At 44.4% G+C, this 8,961-nt stretch overlaps 1 protein-coding gene across 1 annotated transcript in view; it reads left to right on the top strand.

Moving 5' to 3' along the window:
• The first annotated feature begins 8,438 nt into the window (after positions 1 to 8,438).
• The window catches only part of PPEF2 (protein phosphatase with EF-hand domain 2), a 42,711-nt gene continuing 42,188 nt past the window's right edge, over positions 8,439 to 8,961 (top strand). Inside the window, exon 1 of the mRNA XM_055384515.2 lies at positions 8,439 to 8,617. The gene's annotated coding sequence lies outside the window, so the exon portion shown is untranslated. The remainder of the gene's footprint in view (positions 8,618 to 8,961) is intronic.

Genomic DNA, 8,961 nt, shown 5'->3' with positions numbered 1-8,961 from the left:
GCCTATTTGGTGGTCTCTTCACACAGATGTGTGTGACAGTGATAACAGTGTCACGTGGTTTAACTACAATATGTCCAGATATTGAATTTTGTTTAAGCCTGCTTGGGATTTGTTGTGCTCCCCAAATTTCAAATTTGTGTCTTTTGTTCAATTTTGGAAAATAGCTATCTCAGAATTGCTCACCTACATTCTCTTGTGTCTTTTCTCCTGAACTTTAAGTATGCTGAAGGAGCTCAGAACACACTACCCCAAATATGCCACTTTGGTATAAGGACTATTTTGAGCTAAAGGCACTTACAAAAACCAGCAGGGAAAAGAAATTCACTCTGACCCTCCCCATTTTCTTCCTGAAAACAAGAGATAAAATCTCCATTTGGAAGATGTCATTCCAATATCAGGAGGAAAGTAACACTCTTATCAACAATCTAAATATCCATCTAGGCATGAATGGATAAAGAAAATGTGGTATGTACACACAGTGGAATATTATTCATCCTTTAAAAAGGAGACAGACAGGCACAGTTGCTCACATCTGTAATCCCAGTTACTCGGGAGGCTGAGGAGTGCTTAAGCCCAGGAGTTTGAGACTAGCCTGGCCAACACAGCAAGACCTTGTCTCTAAAAAAAATTTTATTTAAGGCCGGGCGTGGTGGCTCACGCCTATAATCCCAGCACTTTGGGAGAATGAGGCAGGTGGATCACAAGGTCAGGAGTTCGAGACCAACCTGGCCAATATGGTGAAACCCTGTCTCTACTAAAAATACAAAAATTAGCTGGGTGCGCACCTGTAGTCCCAGCTACTTGGAAGGCTGAGGCAGGAGAATTGCTTGAACCAGGAAGGTGGAGGTTGCAGTGAGCTGAGATCACGCCACTGCACTCCAGCCTGGGCGACAGAGTGAGACTCTGTCTCAAAAAAAAAAAAAAAAATTTGTTTAAACTTTGCTGGGAATGGGGGTGTGCACCTGTAGTCCCAGCTACATGGGAGGCTGAGGTGGGAGGATCACCTGAGACCAGGAGTTTAAGGCTGCAGTGAGCTATGATCGTGCCACAGCACTCCAGCCTGAGCAACAGAGTGAGAACTTGACTCTAAAAATTAAAAAAGATGGTCTTGCTGTCGGAAAAATCAATTCCTCTACCCATCTTATGTTCTCAGCTGGGGCCTTGTAAATTAGACTGACAAAAGACAGATTAACATAACAACAAAAAAGATTAACAATTGAAAAAACAAATAGAAGTTGATTAACATGTGTACAGAATACGCAATATGGAGTACCCAGAGAAGAGTAATTCAAAGGTTTGTTTTGAACTTGTTTTTATACTGCATCTTAGCAAAGGAACTATAAATTTTTAGAGAAGTGACAAGACAAAGGAAAAGGACCTTGAGTCTCTCGGGGCAGCAAATTGTGGGAAGGAAAATATGTAGTAACAAAAGATAGATGAAAGTTAATTGGCTGGGTGTGGTGGCTCCCACCTGTAATCCCAGGACTTTGTGGGGCCGAAGCGGGCAGATCACCTGAGGTCAGGAGTTTGATACCAGCCTGGCCAACATGGTGAAACCCCATCTCTTCTAAAAATACAAAAAAATTAGCTGGGCGTGGTGGTGGGGACCTGTAATCCCAGCTACTTGGGAGGCTGAGGCAGGAGAATCACTTGAACCTGGGAGGTGGAGGTGAAGGTGAGCCGAGGTTGCACCATTGCACTCCAGCCTGGGCAACAAGATTGAGGCTCTGTCTCAAAAAAAAAACAAAAAACAGTTAATTATATGAATTGGGTCATTCTTGTCATGACCAACTAAAAAAGTCAAGACCAGGTGCGGTAGCTCAGCGCTTTGGGAGGCTGAGGCAGGAGGATTGCTTGAGACTAGGAGCTTGGGCAATGTAAGGAGACTCTTGTCTCTACAAAAAACAAACCAAAAAATTAGCCAGCATGGTGGCTCATACTTGTAGTCCCAGCTACTCGAGACAATTGCTGGAGCCCAGGAAGTCAAGGCTGAAGTAAGCTATGATTGCACCACTGCACTCCAGCCTGGGCGACAGGATATCTTGTCTCTAAAAAAATTTTTTTAGTTATAAAAGGGCATTTAGAGGACAGGAAGAAAAAGCACACAGGGCACAAAACATTGCTCCAAGAATGCAATTCTTGGCAAGCTTGACTGCTGAAACCGTCTGTTAAAACCTGAAACCAGTTTTATCTAGTAGCTACTGAAACAGCTGCTAAGACTGTAAGATTAATTTTACCCACTGCAGCCACTCACCAATCAGAGTTTGCCCCCTCCCCAAAACTTTACTAGTGCTGATGAACATTCTTTCAAAACAATATGCAACATTTCTCCTTTTTATAAAACTTCCAACTTTCTCTTTGTTCTTTGAACGTACCGAAGATCACCCTGTCTCTGTGGACAACCTGGAATTGCAATTCTTGCTTCCCCCAAAAAATGTTAAATTTGTCTCTATATTTTATTTGACTTAAACAGTAGATAAAGGCTAGTTTGTACAGTTTGGTATGTAGATTTCTCTGGTGCCATGTCCAGGCCAATAAGGATCTAGAATTGTCTCTGAGGATTAGCCTTTGTCCTTCCTGAAAGAGGAAGAAGAGGAGCAAGACTATCTTCTTTTTTATTTTTTTAAAGCCAAGGTCTCACTCTGTTGCTCAGGCTGGAGTGCAGTGGCGTAATCATAGCTCACTGCAACCTGAAACTCCTGCACTCAAGCAATCCTACCACCTCAGCCTCCCAAGTAGCTGGGACTACAGAGTCTTGCTCTGTTGTCCAGGCTGGAGTGCAGTAGAGTCTCGCTCTGTTGCCCAGGCTGGAGGGCAGTGGCATGATCTCCACTTACCACAGCCTCTGCCTCCCGGGTTCAAGCAAGTCTTGTGCCTCAGCCTCCTGAGTAGCTGGGATTATAGGCGTGTACCACCAGGCCTGGCTAATTTTTTTTTTTTTGAATTTTTAGTAGAGACTGGGTTTTGCCATGTTGGCCAGGATGTTCTCAAACTCCTGAGCTCAAGAAATCCACCTGCCTTGGCCTCCCAAATCACTGGTATTATAGGCATGAGCCACTGCATACTGTTTGCTGCTTTTTTTTTTCTTTTTTTGAGACAGAGTCTCGCTCTTGTTGCCCAGGCTGGCGTGCAATGGCGTGATCTCTGCTCACTGCAACCTCCACCTCCTGGGTTCAAGCGATTCTCCTGCCTCAACCTCCCAAGTAGCTGGGATTACAGGTTCCCGCCACCATGCCCGGCTAATTTTTGTATATTTAGTAGAGACGGGGCCTTACCGTATTGGCCAGGCTAGTTTTGAACTCCTGATCTCAGGTGATCCACCCACCTCGGCCTCCCAAAGTGCTGGGATTACAGGCGTGAGCCGCCATGCCCAGCCTGTTTGCTGCTTTTTAATTGCCTTTAGCTCAAAATATTTTTTTTTTTAAGAGACAGAGTCTCGCTCTGTTGCCCAGGCTGGAGTGCAGTGGCGCGATCTCGGTTCACTGCAAGCTCCGCCTCCCGGGTTCACGCCATTCTTCTGCCTCAGCCTCCCGAGTAGCTGGGACTACAGGCGCCCGCCACCACGCCCGGCTAATTTTTTTTATTTTTGGTAGAGACAGGGTTCCACCATCTTAGCCAGGATGGTCTCTATCTCCAGACCTCGTGATCCACCCACCTCTGCCTCCCAAAGTGCTGGGATTACAAGCATGAGCCACTGCACCCAGCCTAGCTCAAAATAATCCTTATTTCAAAGAGGTGTATTTTGGGGTGACATATTTTGGTTTTCTTCACTGCAATATGACAACCTGGAGGACATTATCTTAAATGAAATAAGCCAATCACAGTGCTTACTGGAATAATTCCATTTATGTGAGGTATCTAAAATAGTCAAACTCATAGAAGCAAGAAGTAGAGAGTGGTTGTCAAAGGCTAAGGGGCTGGGGAAATAGGAAGTTGCCATTCAACTGGCGTAAAGTTTCATTTATACAAGGTGAATAACTTCTAGAGATCTGTACGTCGTGCCTATTGTACACTTAAAAATCTGTTAAGAGGCCAGGCATGGTGGTTTATCTTATAATCACAGCACTTTAGGAGGCTGAGGTGGGGGTGAAACAGGAGAGTTCCCTGGCTCCCCTTGCAGGACACTCAACAGGGGTGTTGATCTCTGTTCAGCTGCCACAAGCTCAAACCCCTTATAGGAGCGGGAGGATACAGACAGGCAGGTGCAGGAACCAGAGTGAGCGCTTTTGGGCTCTGGCCCCAGGGCAGCTTCTAGGGGTGGTGCTTTGACTCCTGAAGCCCCAGTAGGCGTGCTACAGTGCTCTTTTAACTCTGCCATCCACAGATGGCTTAAGTGTTAACCAGCTCAGTGTCCCCTTGGTACCCGGGCCCTTGTCCAGCACCCAGAAAGAATCAGGTTACACACAGACTTGACGAGTGTTGAATATGGGGGTTTTACTGAGTGGTGAAGGTGGCTCTCAGCAGGATGGATGGGGAGCTGGAAGGGGGACGGAGTGGAAAGATGATCTTCCCTTGGAGTTCAGCAGTCCTGTGGCAGAACTCCTCTCCAACTGTCCCCAGCTGGACTCCTCTAGATATTCAGATGCTCCTTCTCTGCCATGCCGTTCTTCAGTTCTTTGGCTCTTCTGCTCATCTCCTCATGGACCCAGGGATTCGGGGTTTATATGGGTACAGGATGTGGGGTGTGGCGGGCCAAGATGCAACATTTGGGCACGAAAACAGGAATGCCTGTTCCCATTTGGGGCCTCGGGTTTCCAGGCTTGAGGGTGGGGCTTTTGGCAGGTAAATAAATCAAACAAAATAAATAACTTTCCAGTATTTCCCCGTCTCCTGTTCATATCAGGAAGATTGCCTGGGTCTATGAGTTTGAGACCAGCTTGGGCAACATAGTGAGACCTCTGCCTCTACAAAAATAAAAATATTAGCTGGGAGTGGTGATGTGTGCCTGTAGCCCCAAGTACTTAAGAGGCAGAGGTGGGAGGATCACTTGAGCCTGGGAGGTCGAGGCTGCAATGAACTGTGGTCATGCCATTGCATTCTACCCTGGGTGACAGAGTGGGATCCTGTCTCAAAAAAAGAAGAAGAAAATCTGTTAAAAGGGTAGATTTCATGTTGTGTTCTTACCAAAATAAAATAAATTTTAAAAACAAGAGGCAATAAAATTTTTTAATTAAAAAGTTAAAATTTATTTTTTTATTTTGAGACAGCATCTCACTCAGTTGCCCAGGCCAGAGTGCAGTGGTGTGATCTCAGCTCACTGCAAACTCCACCTCCCCAGTAGCTGGGACTACAGACATACACCACCATCCCCTGCTAATTTTTTGTATTTTTTGTAGAGACAGGCTTTTGCCGTGTTGGCCTGGCTGGTCTTGAACTCCTGACTTCAAGTGATCCACCCACCTCGGCCTTTCAAGTGCTGAGATTACAAGCATAAGCTACCATGCCTGGCCTAAAATAAATAAATAAATAAATAAAATTGAAAATTTTATTTAAAAAATTTTGGCTGGGCGCAGCAGCTCACACCTGTAACCCCAGCACTTTGGGAGGCCGAGACAGGTGGATTGCATGAGCTCAAGAGCAGCCTAGATAACATAGCACAACCCCATCTCTACAAAAAATACAAAAATTAGCCGGGTATCGTGGCACATGCCTGTGGTCCCAACTACTTGGGAGGCTGAGGCAAGAGGATTGACTGAGTCCGGGAAGGTCAAGGCAGCAGTGAGCTGTGATTGTGCCACTGCAAATACCAGCCTGGGCAAGTAAGACCCGTTTTCAAAAAATATATATATATTTTTAAATAAAAATGGCTTGGCCTACGGAGCTTGCATGGCAGATGGAGAGAGCTGGTTTTCAAAATATTCTGTTTTTAAAAAGTACACAAGTGACTGGGCATGGTGGCTCACACCTGTAATACCAGCACTTTGGGAGGCTGAGGCTGGCGGGTCACCTGAGGTCGGCAGTTCAAGACCAGCCTGACCAACATGGAGAAACCCTGTCTCCACTAAAAATACAAAATTAGCCAGGTATGGTGGCACATGCCTGTAATCCCAGCTACTCAGGAAGCTTAGGCAGGAGAATCGCTTGAACCCAGGAGGCAGAGGTTGCAGTAAGCCGAGATTGCGCCATTGCACTCCAGCCTGGGCAACAAGAGCGAAACTCTGTCTCAAAAAAAATAAATAAGAAGAAGAAGAACACAAGTAACAGATTTCTAATATAAAAATAAATCAAACAGTACATAATGTGATCCTCTGCCTCTCTTCCCCACTTGTAGATTGCACTCTCCCCATGAGTACCCCTAGTGATAACTGCCATCTGTACTCATTAAGACATTTAAAAATGCATAAAGGTTTTAAAATGTAGATTCTATTTTTATTCAGGTATAATAAGGCCAACAGATCAGGGGACAATTGCCATTTAAAAGATAGCTTATTACTCCTCGTTCCCAAGAGAAGAGGTCACACCTGCACAGCCACGGGAGAGAACACTGAGGTTGGTCACAGGCAGAGGACAGGAGAACTGTGGTTTTCGAGGGAAGGAATGGGTGAGGCAGGGTAAGGCGGCTAAGCAGGTGGAGGACTAGCTAGTTGGAATAGTGTCAGCTGACTCCTGGCTGTAGACTGCACTGAGTTGTCTGATATATGATGTCGGGGTGATTAGGGTAGAGAGATAACGGCCTTGAGTATGAAAGTCCAAAAAAGGAGGGATTTGGTGGTAGGGCTCTAGATTGGTTAGTTTGCATCTCAGGGATCAGCTAATCCCGGGAGGTGTAGTCTCTCCCTGGTCAACAAGGCCCCAAAATGTCAAAGCATCAATATGGAAACTAGAAAATATGGGTAATACCACATAAAAAAATCTCTTAGGTTATTTTCCAACTTTTCCTAATCACAAATTATACAGTAATAAAAATCCTTATATAAATTTTTGCATGGGTATATAATTCTGTAAGATACTTAGAAGTATAATTTCTAGATTAAAGGATTTACATATTTTAAGTATGTAATTTAATAAATTACAATTAAAATTTAATTTAATTCCCCAAAAATGAAACATTTTAACGATTCCAGCAATAGTATATGGAGAGGGTCCTTTTTCTCATACTCTCAGTAATACAGGATTTTATCAGTCTTTTAGTCAACTTGGAGAAAGAATGTTAGCAGTCAGCCACTAACAAAAACTAAGCTAATGTGAAAATGTTAATATCAGACAAAAAATCAAATGCAAAAAGAATTTTAAAAGGCAGAGTGATATTTAATTTTTATGTCACCCTCTACCAAGACAGTTAAATGACAATAAGGCTTCATGTGTAATTACACAGTTGCCGATGGCAATTTTACATGGTTTAAATTTAATATCTAATTATATAGCTTCAAAACGTATAATGCAAAGACTCAAATACAAGGAGAATTTGCTAAATCTGTACTTGTCATAGAAATCTTCAAAATACCTCTTTCAAAGATGGTCAGATCAGGAAGAATAAACAAAGATAAAGAGGATCTGAATTAATATAATTAACAAATTTAGGCCGGGTGTGGAGGCTCACGCCTGTAATCCCAGCACTTTGGGAGGCTGAGGTGGGCAGATCACTTGAGGCCAGGAGTTGGAGACCAGCCTGGCCAACATGGAGAAACTCTGTCTCTACTAAAAATAGAAAGATTAGCTGGCCATGGCAGCGGGGGTGCCTGTAATCCCAGCTACTCGGGAGGCTGAGGCATGAGAATTGCCTGAACCCAGGAGGCAGAGGTTACTGTGAGCTGAGATTGTGCCGCTGCACTCCAGTCTGGGCGACAGAGCAAGACTGTCTCAAAATAATAATAATAATAATAATAATTAACAAACTTGACCTACTAGATATAGACAAACAGAATATCACTTTCTTTGAGAATTTCCATGGTGCATTTAATACCTACCAGAACACACACACGAGCATCTTAGATTAACTGAAAAAGTAAGTTGTCCAAGAATAGTGATTAACCACAGATTAGGTTATATCCTAAGGAAAGTGTCCATAGAAAGCGCAGGATATTTCAAGCAGGCTTTGCAAACAGAAAAGCCAGCCCCAACAAAGAATGCCTCCTATGTGTCTTCTGCTGAGGACTCCCCTTGGACTCCAGAGCCCCTAGGCCCCTGTGTCTTGTCAGCACTCTGCTATTTCAGGGCTAAGGAGCTCAGGCTTCTCAGATGTGGCCTGGGAAACACAGTCTTCTAATCCAGGAGAGTAAGAAGATTTAGGACTGACGTGGGTGCTGTTAGAGAAACCCATCTCCTTGGGTATATGGGAGATACCCCGACTATGCAGTCACCCCCTTCAAATCCTCCTTGGGGGCCTGATCTGACTGACGTCAGGGGGTGCCTACTGCTTCGAGGCAAGAAGCCTGAACTTTCCTTCCTGTCACTGTGAATACTTGGCCAGGGCTGTGAATGTCACCATTGCTTTTCAGGAAGAAGACATGGCAGACTAGGGCTGCACCTTCTTTATGGGCTCTGTAGGTCTGAAAGAAATCAGAGCAGCCTGGGATCCCTCAGCCAACTCTGAAGACAGGATGGGGATCACGCCTGCATGTTAAAGAGATTTCTGCCTTGTTGTGTCTCATGGTAAATAAAAAATCCAGCAAAGAAGGTAAGAACTTTCTGTCTAGCCTAAAGTAGAAATGGGTGAGAACAGGAGGGCGACAAACTTATGTTTTTACCTAGGAAATAAATACAGAGTTGTTTTGAGACAAAGGTCAAAGACAGCTCCTCTGTTATCTATCACCTCATCCACGTGGGGTCTTTGCTATCTGTGTGATGAGATCTTCAAGTGCTGGGTGACCATTCTGCCCTGGATTTCTTGGGCTCACTTAGTGGACAGATAAACACTTTTTTTTCCCGCCTAAGAGACAGAGTCTCACTATGTTGCCCAGACTGGAGTGCAGTGGCTGTTCATAAGTGCAATCATAGCACACTACAGCCTCGAACTCCTGG

This window comes from Gorilla gorilla, chromosome 3, assembly GCF_029281585.2.
Source record: "Gorilla gorilla gorilla isolate KB3781 chromosome 3, NHGRI_mGorGor1-v2.1_pri, whole genome shotgun sequence".
Lineage (NCBI taxonomy): Eukaryota > Metazoa > Chordata > Mammalia > Primates > Hominidae > Gorilla > Gorilla gorilla.
The sequence above is the reverse complement of the archived record's forward strand: the minus strand, read 5'-3'. Positions and strand labels throughout refer to the sequence as shown.